The 16,130-nt window shown below is 38.0% G+C and overlaps 1 protein-coding gene across 3 annotated transcripts in view; it reads right to left on the bottom strand.

Annotated features, from left to right (window-relative positions):
• LOC107158284 (SSX family member 2 interacting protein) overlaps nt 1–4,323 on the bottom strand; it is a 37,283-nt gene extending 32,960 nt beyond the window's left edge. For all 3 annotated transcript variants that reach the window (XM_015504750.2, XM_015504751.2, XM_048815004.1), the window contains exon 1: nt 4,206–4,323. The gene's annotated coding sequence lies outside the window, so the exon portion shown is untranslated. The remainder of the gene's footprint in view (nt 1–4,205) is intronic.
• Between the last annotated feature and the right edge of the window lie 11,807 nt (nt 4,324–16,130).

The following is a 16,130-nucleotide window of genomic DNA, read 5'->3' as shown; positions in this document are numbered from 1 at the left end:
GGCTGAGGCAAGAGAACTGTGAGTTCAAATCCAGCCTCAGCAAAAGGCAAAAGCAAGGCGCTAAGCAATCATTGAGACCCTGTCTCTAAATAAAATACAAAATAGGGCTGGGGATGTGGCTCAGTGCCCCTGAGTTCAATGGCTGGTACCAAACAAAACAACAACTTTGCTTTTTATCCCCCACCCTTTTTTTACATAAAGCAAACACTCCTTTTATAAATAATATAAAAATATAGTAAATGGGAAAATTAATGGTGATGGGTCGACTGGCTGACTTAACCAGTGACAATGAGGAGAGTTGAAGATACAAACTATAGAAGTCAGACTGACAACATGCCTAATATACAAAGGGAAGGCATTTATTTTCTCATGTAAAAGCCTACCTTTGGTACTTAACAGAAAATACTGTCATTTAAGTAGAGAGAACATAGGAGTAAGATTACTAAAACTGCATTTGGGTATGTGGATAATAATGAGTGCAGTGAAGAACTTACTGAGTTTAGAAATGCCCTCACCATATGTTCAAATGGGGGATAAACTCTAGGGCTTGGAGACCAAGAGCCATTTGAGCAGATTAAGGAGTCATCAAGTCATCACCCAATCCTTGAATCAGTGCACATTCAAATTATAGCACTTTTATATCAAATAGAAATACTACACATTCAATGAATATAACTTATTTTTCCAGGCATGGTCAGGATATTTATCAAATCATCACAACCCTATGAAGTAGGTAGCTGTATTACCATCCTTCAAAAATAAGACAGCTAAGGAACTGGGTTACATAGCTAGTAGTTTGGCAGGCAACCAAACATTTGATTCAATATGAGAAAGGGAAGGGAAACATGAAGCAAGTTAAAAACTGTAGAATTTTAGTTAGGACTATTCTGATTGTTTATAACTGGTTACAGTTTAATTTATGTTATGAACTTGTTGTTGTTGTTGTTGCTAACCTAAAAAACAATTTATATCTCTTCTCATCTCAGGCTCCTGCACTGCTAGAACGTGAGATTTTTATGCATTCTGATTTTGTAATACATAATAATTTCTCCTAATGGAGCTGTATCTTATTTATGTTTGAACCCTAATCCCCAAGTCTTAACAGTAGAAGATACTCAAAAGAAGTTTTTTACCAGTGGTCCACTTTATGCTTTGAATATAACCCTTGCTGCTCTGCCACTGCAATTTATTTTTAAAATGGACATGTTTCTTTCTCTTCCTCTCTCCCTGTTCCTCCCTAATCTCTCCCCTCCCTAATCTCAGGGAAAACAGGATTATCTTTCTTCCCAGCCTAAACTGAGTAATCTGTCCCTGTACACATCTACCATAGGAACAAGTAGCACAAACTTTGCGGATGGCGATCTCCCAAAGTAACAAGTGAATTACAACTTCCAACAGAGAACACATGGAATGCAACCTTTAAATCACCTCTTTAAAAGCCCCCCGGTTTCTGCTGATGGGCAGAATCACAGCCCCTGGGACAGGAGTCCCCTATCTTTCTCCTTTGCTAGCAAAGCAATAAACCTTCTTTTTCTTTTTTCTCAAAACTGTGTTTTGAGAAAATCACTATTGGATTGGCATCAGGGACAAGAACTGAGCTTTCAGAAACAGTTTGTTGTATGATTAATTATTCCTGCTTTTCGAAAGTATCTGATCCTTTAATAAAATATTTTTTTAAGTCTAACTGCTATGTAAAGTTAACTTCCAATATTATTTGGATTGTCAAAGTTAAGAACACTTTGGGTCATTCAAATTATTGACTGTGGTGGATGGACTCTTCTAAAGTAAAAAGTAAATATAATTCCCATAAACAAAACCTTTTAAAGTTTCCTTATTGCCTACCGGTCAAAGTTCATAGCACCATTCTTGAACTTTACCACAAACACAATCCACCTAGGGCTAACCAAACCACCTGTAATTCTTCAAACATATACTGCTGCAAAATGCACCAGCTGCTTGGTGAAGTTCCCTTTAGTCAAGGCTCAGCTGAAATTTTCTAATGCCTTCTACATCAGCATTTTCTCCCTTTTTTCTCTACTACTCATCTTTCTATTCTCAGGTCTGGCAAGTAGCAGCTTATTAAGTGTTTAATGCTATTGAAAGAATGATTACAGCCTGACTTGGTAAATCTGCTCGTACTACATAAAATATTGGCCCACCATCAAAAGGCATAACTCTAGGCTGTTTTCCATTATTAATAAGAATGGTATTTCTCTGTTCTACCTTATAAACTCATGAAGATAGCTTGTACCTTCATTACCAGCTAAGTACATCATTACATACAAAACAGTTCCACATAGTGTCAAAACTTCTTTTATGTCATAAGCAATTGGTCAGACCAATAATGCATGTTCACAACCATCAGAAAAGTTACAGAAAAATATCACTTAAAAGTTGTCTCTTTTTTAGATCGGTCTCAATGTTACCAGGCTGGTTTCAAACCATCTCCCTGCCTCAGTCTCTCCAGATGTGTGACTATGCACATGTAACACCAGTCAGTACTCTCCAGATGTGTGATTATGCACATGTAACACTCAGTCTCTCCACATGTGTGATTATGCACATGTAACACCACACCCACTTATTGCTCTAATTTATGTGAAATGGATTAAAAGCACAAAAACCTGAGGTAATGTCTTTTCAGCTTTTTATCCAAAGGTACTCAAATGTCTACCTTTTTAAAACTGTGTCACAGCCAACTTTGGCCAAAGAGCAGACTTTATCAAGTTTTAGAAAAGCCTAAGTAACTTTGTGTAGAATTTAAGACCTATGGAAAACACTCTGAACAGTTAACATTTTAGTTTTCTTATATATCTGCCTCAGCATGTTTAGAACATAATGTGCTTAACAAGCCTTGTCACAAGGCGCAATGTGTGATGAGATCTTCACATTTCATCCTAGAATAACCGGTCTTTGCAGTTATCTTCAAGCTGCTTCACCCACGTTCTTTAATCCTAGGGTTATTATTTTCACTGTACAGATGGGGAAAGAGAAAGGAAGGAAGGGTATAAAATGACTTTGCTTTAGAAGCCCAGGCAGTCAGGAGAAAAGCCTTCCTTTTAACTGTATTAGTTTCTACTCTTTTTCTCAAAGAACAATTTTGTTTGAGAAACTTTCATTGGTAGCAGGTACAAGGGTGTCAAATTAGGCACCTTTGTTTGAATGAACAAATAAGGTAAGCTTCCTAGGCCTATGATAGCTCTAGAATGAGAAATTTAATGGATTGTTTTGTGTAGTTCATAAATATACCTATAACTTTCAAAATTTCAAAATAGCTTGATCTAAACTTTAAAGGCATTTCTTTTCTCTCCAGAGCACTAACTAAAATTTTCAAATTTTATTGTGTCCTAAATGTGTCAAGTTATCCAGACCTTTCTAGTTCAGGATCAGATTATAAGGCTGCCAGGATTTTCTTCCCCTGTTCCTCCTCAACCAGAGTGCCATAGCACCTCCCCATTCATAATCAACCTGGGACCTAAACTCTGATGTGAATAGCTAAGGAATCCCAGCAGTTTCTAAGTCCAAGAAGCCCTCACCCTTAGGCTTCTGAACCACCCTCTCCAAATCTTCAATCCATTATATGACAGAAAAGGGAAATATGTCTCATCAGTCAACAAAAACTATCGTGTTTCTAATAATGAGTTTGGCATTCACAACTGTGAACCCTGAAATAGAGTATTAATATAAAAATTCCGATAAGTGTGCCGAGAGCAAATTATTTAGCAGATGCTACTTTCTGGGCCCAAGTGACTTGCATAACAAGGCGACTAGCACAGACTCCAAGAGGTGCAGGGAGCTCACAATTTGTTTTACTGTACTTTACTGGAAAATTCTAAGCCAAAATATTTCTCAAACATTCCTGCCTCTTGAATGATGTAAACTCTTCCCCGAGACCTTTAGCTCTCTACCCGGGTGTTTTTCCCCTTGCAGGAGCCACTGGCCACCCAATAACTCATTTTAACGACTGCCTCTTGCGGCTGGCACTGACAAATCGCTGAAGCCCGCAAGCCCTACCGCCTCTAAGAAGCCACTGCAGCCCCAAATTGGCCAACCCCTCCTCCCCCATGTCTCCGCGTCGCTCGTCATCCCCAGCCAGGCGCCACCCTAGTTCCATCCTGGAGAGGGTTTGGGGCGACCCGGCCGGAGCCCTCTCGTGGGCGCAATGCTCAACCGCCAGCAGGAATGATCCCGGAGCTGGCACCTACCTCCTGCTCCAGACGCGGCGAGAGCCAACACTCGCCAGCACCCTCCAACGGCCCCAACGGCCGCCGAGCTTCTTGCCGAGAAGCTGGGCGCCCAGCAAGGTGCCAGTGCACACCTCCAAGCCCGNGCGCTCGGACCCGGGGCTCTGTGGGGGCCGAGGTCCTGGCTGGTTTAGAGCACGTTTTCTTAGCCCCCACTGAGTCCCACTACGATTCCAGGAGAAAAGTGAAGCTCCCGGAAGAGCCACGTGCGTTTACTAAAGTGGGAGAATAAACCAAACCACCGAGTCGGCATCGAGAATTAGGTCAGGCCCCAGGGAAGGGAGGTTCAAGCCTCGGAATCGTGGATGCAAACAAGCCAACCGGTAGAAAGGTACAAGTAAAATTAGGGCAAAGAAGCGGACCTGGGGAGAAAACAGCAGAAAAAAAGGAAGATCGTAAGAAATGGCACTAGTGTAATAGAAGTTTATCCAAAAATGGCTCACAACCACTCGGCAAAATATGTGCAAAGGAAATGTATGCTGCACGTGGCCAGGGTCATGTCAGCTCCTCCCCAATCCCTTCACAATAAAAAATTCCCCGGGCAAGAAAAGAAAAAAGATGCAGAAATCTCAGGCATGTGAGTTGGGTTGTAAACACAAACCTGCACTTTGGTGTGTATATGTGTAGCCAAGAGAATTTACTCAAGAGGAGAAAAATAGGTTTGGGGGTTTTGAGGAGGCTCCTGAGGGCACTTCGAAACCAAAATAGGGATGAAAGCAGAATAAGAAATACTTACACTAAAAAACAACTTAACACACACATTATCGCCAGTCTGGATGAAAGATCAAGGTGAGAAAATGAATGGACCTCAAGAGCCCAAGGAAATTCTCCTTTTTGCCTTGGGCATAAGTGGAAGCCTACTTACTAACTGCTGTTGAGCACTGGTATTGACTGCCAAAAGCCTAGGTAGGGTCCATCTTTGTAGGGTCGCTTTTAGCGCAGAACTGGGGCTAGAGAGAAACCGATTACTGCAAAATATTAATAACTTGTGCCCTAACTCAAAATATTAATAACTTGTTCCCTAACTCCCTCTGCTCCAACAGAGGTTTTGAAATTTCAAATGTCCATTTCTCAAAATACCACACTTCTTCCATCTCAAGGAGCCACTTAATATGACAGTTGTTTTCCAAATAGCCCTTAGGGCTTCATTTTGACCATTTCACCACCTCCCAGTCAAAAAAAAGAAGAGCTCACCTCCTGACTAGAAGATGAATCAGTTCAATAAAAAAGGTCTGGCAGACCCTGTTGTGACCTTACCATTGATGGTAATATTTGAAGAAGTTTTGGGGTCAGGCGGAGGTGAGCTCTGAAAAGTTTGACTTTCCCTTAGCAGCCCAAGGATGAATCAATCAGGCCTATCTGAATAAACCAAAGGTTTTCAATCTTTTGGTTTCTGGACTCCTTTCCATGCATAAAATGCTTTTCTTTATGCGGGTTCTATCTGTCAATATTTGTCATACTAAAAACTCAAACTGAAAATTTAAAATTATTATTTTTAAAAAATAAGGATAAAAATTAAAGTCACATTGTAATGAATAATAAACCAATTTTCAAAAAATTAATAAAAGAAATGCTATTTAAAATTTTTCATATATGTTTTAACTTCTGTCTTAATAGAAGGCATTCAGATCTTCATACTTGCTTCTGCAATCAGTGATTGCACTATTTCTAGGAAGGTCTGCAAAACTCCATTGTGCACCCATAAGAGAATGAAAATAGCAAAAAAAGATCTTATTATATTAAATATAACTCTCTGAAAAGGTCTCCCCAGGATTCCACAGATCATACTTTCAGAGCCACTGATCTGAACCGTAGTATTCTGTCCTTCTTTGTCAAGGACTGATTGAGGGGCTGAGAACGAGACTTAATACTGGTCAGTACATAATAAGAAATGAGGGGTAGGGCTTCAGGGGAAAGGTTTTACTCTTCAATCCCATGAAAAGAAATCTTTTCCTTACTTCTTGTCTTCACCATCCTCCATTGAGCAAGACATGTTTGGAGAGTCACAGTGGCACATCTTGTAACCATGAGAGAAAAGCAGGAAAAATACAGAAAAGGTACCAGAGCCCAGATTTCACTGAGCACTAAATTAATCTTTCCTGGCTTTGCATTTGTCTTACTGCTCATCATGTGAAATAGTAATGGCCTGTTGCTTAAGCCTTTTTGGGTCAGGTATTCAGTTACTTTCCACTAAGAAGATCCTGACTTCTACACAGGACAAAATAATTAATATTGTAGCCGGAAAGTAGTCTAGGGACACTTTGAGCCAAAATCTGGAAGAAATTGGGGTTGATAGAAAGAAATTTGCTATGATAAGGAACGATAAAGAGCAAAGATAGGATCCAAAATCTTTTTGAAAAAATCTTTGATTTGGCTCCTTTCTCCTCTTTAACAAAATTAAGGAGATATGTCTAGGAAATGTTACTGTTTTCCAAAACACATGAAAACTTTCATTCTTGCTCCTCTAGATTATTTACATCTCAGTAGTCAGAGGAATCCTTTGAAAACACAGTAAGATCCTGTCATTTCTTTGCTTTGGCTCTCCTCACTCTATGGTTAAGCCAAAATTCTTACCATATTACAAGTTGCTTATAATCTGCTGTCTATCTCCTTACTTTCTGACTTTATGTCCTTCAGTTCTATCAACTAATAACTTAATAACTAGTAGCCACCACATTTTTCCTCAACCTTGCCAGGCACATTCCCTTGCATTGGCTATTCTCTCTATTTGAATGGTCTTTCCCTGAGCATCTGTGTATTTCCTCTTTGAGGTCTGCTTAACTGTCACCATCTTTGTGAAGCCCAATCTGACATTATTGAAAACGGGGACTCTCTTCCAGCTCTCCAAATCTCTCTCATTTTGCTCTTATATAATCTTTAACCATAATTTTATAGTTTACTTATTTTGATTGCTCGTTTGGCCTGTCTCCCTCCACTAGAATGTAAGCTCAGTAGGAAGAGATTGTGTCTGTTGTGTTCATTAATATATCCCCAGTACCTAAAACAGGTACTGGTACTTTGTGATTTGCAAATAATTATTTGGTGACTAAAATGATTGTTTTTTAACATTTCAAAGTAAGCATCTTAGTAAACTGCATATGCATTCCACTGATGCTACTCAAAAAGTATCACGTCTGTAGGCAATCCATTTGTTGAAAATAATTTTTTCTTTGAAAACAAGTGATTTTCAGGACAATCCAAAAGTCATTCAGAGCCAAATCCAATGACTATATTCTGGGGCCAAATGTTAAAATGCTAAGTTGGTGTTTTTCCTATTAAGATACTGCATTAATATGAGTAGGAAAAAACAAGATGTATTTGATTGGGAGACTGTAAACTAACCCTGAACATAATTTCATAGAGGAATTCTAAAAAAAAAAAAAAAAATCAACCAGCAACCAGTAGAATAAGTGCTATATGCCATCACTTTTTGCTTTTTTAAAAATAATATATATACTTTTTTTTAATATCAGAAATTGAACCCAGGGGCATTTAACCACAGAGCCACATCCCCAGCCCATTTTTGTAGTTTATTAGAGTCAGGGTCTTGCTGAGTTGCTTAGGGGCTCATGAAGTTGCTGAAGGTGACTTTGAACTCATGATCCTCCTGCCTCAGCCTCCTGGGCTGCTGGGATTATAGGTGTGCACCACCATGCCTGGCAATATATACATTTCTATGTTTGTGTTTATGTGTGAATGAAGAATGTGGGCAGACTTCCTTTTTGCCACCACTACATCAGAGTCATCTTTCAAAAATAGAAATCAGTTCCTTTTCATCCTGAATTTAAAAACTTTATTGGCCTATCATTGTATCCAGTAAGAAATTGAACTTCTTAATTCAGTCTTACCCAGAATGATCTGATTCCTGAAAACTCTCATTCACACAGAAATATTAAAGCTGTAAAGTTAAAGGGGGAGCTTTAACTCCCCATTTAATTCCCCTGGCCTTTTGCACTTTCCATTCAGTCTTTGTGACAGAATACTGAGATAATCAACTTAAAAGGAGGAAAGGTTTATTTTGGCTCCCAGTTTCAGACTTTACATCCATGGTTGGTTGGCCTGTTGCTTTGGGGCCTATGGCATGACAGGGCACCATTGCAGGGAGCACATGGTGGAGCAAATCTGCTCACTTCATGGCAGCTGGGAAACAAAGAGAGAGTGTTCCCAGTGACTATGTCCTTCCTTTAGGCCTCACCTCCTAAAAGTTGTATCACCTCCCTATAGTGTTGTGGGCTGGGGACCAAGTCTTTAACACATAGGCTTTGGGGAAGATATTTCAAATCCAACCTGTAGTAGTCTTCCTGGAAGGCTCTTCCCACAAAAGTTCAAGACTCTGATTGTTCTCATCATTGAGATCCTGCCTCTCTATATAAAGCAACCTCCTCAAGCTCAGTCTTATGTGTTTCTTGGCTTGTGTTCTGGCTCCTCGCACTAAAACATAAGTGAAGGCAGGAACTGTCTTCTGTATCCCCAGATACTCATGCCTACAAAGTGTGCATTATTGTGATTTTAAAATATTTTAATTCTGCTGAAATAAATAGCTTCTGACCCCCAACCTATTCTATTCATATGTCTTCCTTAGAAACAACTATTTCAAATAACCCAGCAAGCATTCTAGATGCACAGCCTTTAGCATGCATATTCAGATCTGGATAATAATGGGCCAACTCATAAAGGCTTTCTGCTGTAATGCATACCATCTGGGTTATTTCAATAGCAGCAATAGTTTCTGGATCTATCAAAGTACATTTCTTATTAGAGCCTGTGTTCTGTAACAGATGAGAATATGAGCTGAATCACTTCTGCTTAATGGTCCTGCTTTCATTACTTTTGTGTTCTGGCCAGGATTACATTTTCAGGGATAACAGGGAGGATAAACTAAGTTTTTCTGGATTCTGAGCTACGCACTTTTGAATCTGTAGGCTTTTCTTACTTGCCCAATCAATTTAAAACTGTTATAAATCACTGTAAAACATTATGGAACAGAACTCAGGGGCCAAGAGACTTCAGAGTCTTACACATGGGCTTTAGAATGATCAGGAAGTACTCCGTGATGGAGGAAAAACTGGAGCAACACCTAGGGACAGTCTTCATTCTGCAAAACAGGCAATAGTTCCATGAGTTTAAGAAGCTAACTAGATCCCCCCTGCACCAGAGCCCACTCACCTCCAGACCAGACCACCAGCTCTGTTTTCTGACTTGTAAAACATGGCCTTAAACTTAATGGGGTTTGGTTGCTTTGCTAAGAAAATTTCTGCATCATGCTGTTTTTCCCAAAATGATTCATTTCAAGCCAATTCCTTTGGATTTGGGCCAACATCAGTAGTAGTTAAAATGACAGTGTGTGCTGCCTACAAAGTGCCAGCTGAGTTTGCAACAAAAACAGACCACTGCTGTTTATAGTTCTTTTTACTTCCATCCAGGTGAAAACCCCAGAAAAGCAAACTGTCCTTTTTTCTTCACCACTCTGCACCACTGTGTCACACTCAACCAGGTCAGCAGACTAATGATTGGGGTTCCACACTTCTGGATATTCTTAGTGTTTTAGATTTTGTGTGTTCTGCTGAGTGAGTGTTTTACCATATGATTTCTTTCAAAAGTATTCATTTAGAGGAAGAACACCTGCAGAATTTTATCAAGCACTAATAATTTGGTTCCCAACTTTTCATTTGTCCAAAGATTCATTTATTAATTTTAAAATGTGCTACGAAAAACTTGATTATACATAAATCACTCAATCAGTTAATACTGTACTATTATAGAAAGGTGATCAAGTATCAACTAGAGTAGATCTCAAGTGGTATTTCTAAGAGAGAAGCTTACTACCTTTAGTAAATGCAGTGTGCACACATGCAAAATATGTACATGCATGCACACATATGTGCACGATAGTCATCATCATAAGCATTCAGGACGACTATTCTAAATCATGATGCAACACTTTAACCAGGTTAACTCAAGTTGTTCACAGAGTCTCATTTTTAGTATCTAATGCCTAGCATAATATGACTCAGTTTGCTTGTTTTGAGACAGGGTTATCCTATGTTGCCCAGGCTGGCCTTGAATTCCTGGCCTCAAGTGATCCTCCTACATCACTTCTCTAGTATCTGGGACTACAGTAATGTGCCACTGTGACTTTATAGTTTAACTGAAATCTTATGGGGTTTTATCACACAGCCTATAACTATCACTTTTTAAAAAGTCATCACGGAATGTGCATACTCTCAGGTTTCTTCTCCAGTCTTGTTTTTGCCAATTCCCCCTTCCTTTCTAGCACACTCACACACTTTCACACAGATATGCAAACTCAAAGTCACACAGCCATGCACACAAAACTAGCCATGCCAATTCCAGTGGCCTCTATACATTTCTCATACAGAGCAATTTAGCTCATTGTACTCTTAAACTTTACAATTTTGAACTCAGAGCTTTGCTCAGCCAACAAAGGACCTTCCAAGGAAGTGAGGGACTATAAATAATGCAAAATGTTTTCCAGTTATACTGAAATCTGTTTTTAAAATCACAGAGTGCAAAGATCCAGCATTAACTTGAAAATTCAAACTGACTTAATTCTGCACCTAAGCATCCTTTTATTTCATATTGCCCTCTTCTCCCTTTTCCTTAAAATGGATCTTGATGATTTAATGAATATTTATTTAATGATTATGGCATGCCAAGCACTGGAAAATGTAAGATAAGAAAAGGTCTTTGTCTACAACAGCAACTAACTAACTCCAAATAAGACAAAATAACGACAGTGTGAGTATTGTAAGTAGAAGCCTGGCACAGTGGCACACACCTGAAATCCCAGCTGAGGCTGAGTGAGGCTGAGGCAGAGGATTGCAAGTTCAAAGCCAGTCTCAGCAATGGTGCAATGCTCAGCAACTCATGAGACCCTGTCTGTTTCTAAATAAAATAAAAATAGGGTTTGGGATATGGCTCAGTGATCAAGTGCTCCTGAGTTCAATCCCAGTACCCCCCTCCAAAAAAAAGAAGAAGAAGAAGAAGAAGAAGAAGAGCATTCTATAAGGCATTTGAATAAGAATGCCTGGGCTGAAACCTTGGCTCAGGCAACTAGGTTCATGTTTGTATCAGAAAGCTCCAAACCCAACCTGCAAACACTTTCCTCTGGCCATTTTGTTTAATAAACAACAAATGCTTTGTATTCTAAGCCACTATTGAGTTGGTGTTACTCCTAGCCAAAAGCACCCTATCTGATAATTCACTGAAAAAAACTCTCATGAAGTGACCTGAGTTGGTAATATTTCATTTTATTGGTATGAATATCAAATGTCACAAGTGGGAACAGTCAAAAGAGAAAAAAAAAGTCAATGAGAAATGCAATATAGGACTTATTTGTAAAGCACAAATTGAATGGAATAATTAAGAAGCAGGAAAAATATGAGATGTATGTTAGTGAGTTTTCCATCACTATGACAATGTACTTGAGACAATCAATTTAAAGGAAGGAAAGATTTATTTTGGCTCCTGTTTTCAGAGGTTTCAGTCCATGGTTGTTGGTTCTGTTGTTTGGGGGCGTGTGGTAAGGCAGAATGGTATGGTTGGGTGTGTGTGATACAGCAAAGCTGCTCACTTCATGATGGACAGGAAAGAGGCAGAGAAAGAGAGAAGGAGGGAGGAACCTCCGTCTCAATTTCCCCTTCAAGAGCATGCTATAATGATCCAGCTTCTTCCACCACAACTCCACTTCGTAAGGACTCTACTACTTTCCAATAGCACCATCATCTTTGGACTGAGCTTTCAACATATGAGACTTGGGGGGACATTTAAGATTCAAACATAATTAACTGTTATGTTTTATATTAGAAATATGGACCTAAAGTATAAATGTCTTTCTGAATCATACTTTCTTTCCTTAATATTTTAATTAGGTCAGAAAAGTTAAAGCTTATTGAGAAGTACAACTTTTCATTAAATTATCGCTGTTCTGAAAATTTCAGTTCACAGGACTAAGTTTTATTGCTAGTATTTGTTTTATGTAGTAGGTATTTTCGAGGAAAAATAATATGTAAATAATATCTTTATAAATCAAACCATATTCTCAATGTGCCAGTTAGTGAAGTTAGATGTTTAAAAGAAAACTATGGTATGGGCTGGGGATGTGGCTTAAGCTGTAGCGCGCTCGCCTGGCATGCGTGCAGCCCGGGTTCAATCCTCAGCACCACATACAAAGATGTTGTGGCCGCCGAAAACTAAAAAATAAATATTAAAATTCTCTCTCTTTAAAAAATAAACCTATGATAAATCTTTCTGTATGATGAGTGACATCTTTGTAGACTAGTCTTTTTATCATTTGTCTATTCTAAAAGAGTCCTAATTTAATATGATAGATTTTCTTATCTATCATCATTTAAAACCAAGATTTTTGTGAGGTGAAGAGTTTTCTGTAGTATGAATCACACTATAGAAGACTAAGATGTTGCAATCAGCCAACCAGTTTGTATCTTTTTATTCTGCAATTGACTATTCAATTTTATCTTACTTATAAATCTCCATTTGATTTTATCACTTATATTTTACTTGGAAAATTTCTTTTTCTACCTTCTCAGTAAAGAAGAAATCCAGAGGCTTGTCCCCTGATGGATTTTTTTTTTTATAAACCTCTATCAGTGATGTCAACAAATTAGTGATCAAACTGAAGTATAATGAAGTAGTATCTGCTTCATACTGAATAAAACACCCACATACATATTCAGGTCTGTAAAACTCTGATAGCAATTAAAATACAGTAATACAGCTTTAGACTTAATACCATATATGAGTCTGCCTGTCCCTTTAAAAAGAAAAGCAATTGCATTTTCGTTGCTGGGCTCTCTTGGAGTTATTTTATCTTAGCAGCTGTTCCTGAAGTCGACATTATTCAGATGAGGCTTTTCAAGCTCATTGTTGTGTTTTTCAACTTTTGTATGCTATCAAACACAAAATCCAAATTTAAAATGATGGGTAGGGGTAAGGACAATTAAAAATATTGGAGAAATAAAATAATACCATGAAAACCCCTCTAACTTTCATTTAACAAAGATAAAACTCGTGAACATAATCTGCCTGAAGCCCCAGTTACAGTAGCAAGACAAAACCCCTGCACCTCTAAGCTAAAAGTTGGAGGATATATTTAGTAATAAGTGTGTGGGGGTGGGAGGAAGTATCCTAAATGGAAATCATGGAAATTTCTGAGGCTATAAAAGGTGAAGAAAGAGAACATGAACCCTTTTGGCCCCTCTGGAAATAAGCACATTATGAATTTTGTTAAACACAAATACTTTTGGTATAGGAAGAAGCAGCTTACGACTCACAACTCCCACTTCATATGTATTTTTGTTTCACTTGCTTTCCAGAAGGCAATGCTGCTGCAGCACAATGCTCAAAAGTAAAAACTCTGGACAAGAACAGTGACTGCCATGTGCTTGTGTGGAAATTCACATTTTGTGTTTAGTTTACCAATTAAACCAGTAGGTTAGGTAAGAGAAACTTCACCAAGATGCATTACTTTAACTTATTTGGGGTCTATGGTTTTGATTTTTATGTCATCTATAATATTTTCTATAGTATGATATTACTAATTAATTGAGCCATTACTACAAGCATTGTTCTAAGTGCATATTAACTCATTTAATCCTTACAATAACTCTGTGAAGTAGATATTGTGATTGCCTTTATTTCCTGATGAGGAATTAAACAGGGAGAGGTTAAATAATTTTCCCAGTTAGTCAATTGCAGAACTGGAGTTCAGAGTCTTCTCTTAAACACCCTGTCATTACCAATCTGTTTAGAATACCTTAATCTCTGCTGCTGTCCAGTCATTTTACTTCAAAAGATTGCTAATTAATAAATAAAAATCTTCAGGGCTGGGGTTGTGGCTCAGAGGTAAAGAGCTCACCTGGCATGTGTGAGGCACTGGGTTAGATCCTAAGCACCACGTAAAGTAAAATAAAGATATTGTGTCCACTTATAACCAAAAAATAAATATATTTTTAAAAATGAAAATCTTCCTAAAACCGAGCTGCCTGAAAGCATGGCCACGGTTTCTTTCTCACCCCTTTTCACAATTGCCATTTCCCCACTTGACAGAAAGTTATTCTCCTCACAGATCCACATTTCACCAAGGTGCATTGTCACAGGAGCACAAAATGCAGAAAATTAGAAGCCTGGGTGGTGTTGAGAAAGGGAATGACTGTGATGACCCAGAACAAAATTGTCACCAGAGCAGTAAAAATCACTGAAGTCATAGATCATTGCATGATGTGTCATGTAACTGAAAGGAATCCCAGGAGTTGAGTAATGCTGCTACAACAAATTCTGTATCCACATCTGTTCATTTCTATGAACATAGTACGGCAGGATTTATATCTACGAAAACAGCATCATCAAGCACATGAATAGAATTGGGGCAGAACTCTGTCTTCTTCTAGCTGTAAATAATATCCATCTTCTGGTAAGAAAAAGCCTCTTCCATGTAATTGACGGATATACTTTCAATAAAATTCTATCTATCTATCTATCTATCTATCTATCTATCTATCTATCTATCTATCATCTATATTTTGGTACTGGAGATTGAATTCAGGAGCAATTTACTACTGAGATACATCCCTGCCCTTTTTTAAATTTTTTATTTTGAAACAGGGTCTCACTAAGTTGCTGAAGATGGTCTCGAATTTGAGATTCTCCAGCTTCAGCTTCCCAAGTCACTGGGATTGTAGGTATGTGCCACCTCAGCAATAAAATTGTATTTTTATGTTTAAAATTATGTATTAATTTGTAATATAGCTACTATTTAACCAACTACTGTCTGTGCACACATCAATTAATATAATTGGGTACTAGCGATTATAATAGCAATAACTATCTGGAGACATTTTAACATCTAGAATATTAGAGTCATGGGTAAGTAAAATTACATAAATATGTAGTTATAATATCTGGATGAAGAATGATATGACGATAAATAAAACTCTTTTAAGTATGAAAATATGCAGTATGAATGAGAACACCCTGTGGGGGATAAGTGAAAATATGAGTTGAAGAAGGAAAGGAAACAATGCAATCTTCTATTGAAGAAAAACTGATTCATATACATTTTAAGTGAATAGTGTTGAGTAATAAATCATTGCGGGATTTAGATTCTTTTGAATAAATTTAGAGTGAGCTAATTGCTTTTGCAATATGCTGGAATTATACCCTTTGCAAACTCGTGATGAAAAATTATAGGTGGCGACATAAAACCGTGGGAGGAATACTAGGTTTTTCAACTTATTTTCAGGGGGCCAAGTGGGCCTCACAAATGAGACTCAAACTTATCTTTACCCACCTTTGTCTACAGGTTGTCTTAGTCATTTTTAAGTCAGTTCACTAAGCTAAGAGCTGCTTCCTTTTCATGTGAGTAGGAAAAACTATCAGTTGAGAATTTGCAAAGAGATTTCCCCTTATAATTTGAGTCCCAATTTTCCCTAATTTTGTGGCTTAACTTGTGCAAACTTACTTTTTTTTTCTCCTTGCCTGTTTGCCTGACTAGCTTAGTCACTATAAAAGAGTGTTTTTTTGAAAACAAATTGTAATTGTATATATTTAAGGTAAACAACATGATGTCCTAAGATCATAAATATATAGTTATGTTTATTCTAAAATGACCAGTGTAGGGAAACAATGAAGATATCCATCATCTCACACACTCACTCATTTTTTTTTCTCTGTAGCAAAAGCAGCTACAATCTACTCATTTAGTAAAAATCCTGAATATGATGCACTATTGTTAACCATTCCCATCATGTTACACATTAAATCATACCTTGAACCATTGGGAAGAGCATCGAGTGGATTTAGAATAAAGGAGAAACCTGATTAAATGATTTACAAAGAACACACTGG

The sequence above is a fragment of the Marmota marmota genome, unplaced genomic scaffold (assembly GCF_001458135.2).
Source record: "Marmota marmota marmota unplaced genomic scaffold, marMar, whole genome shotgun sequence".
In the NCBI taxonomy this organism is placed as follows: domain Eukaryota; kingdom Metazoa; phylum Chordata; class Mammalia; order Rodentia; family Sciuridae; genus Marmota; species Marmota marmota.
This window is presented reverse-complemented; position numbering and strand designations above follow the sequence as displayed.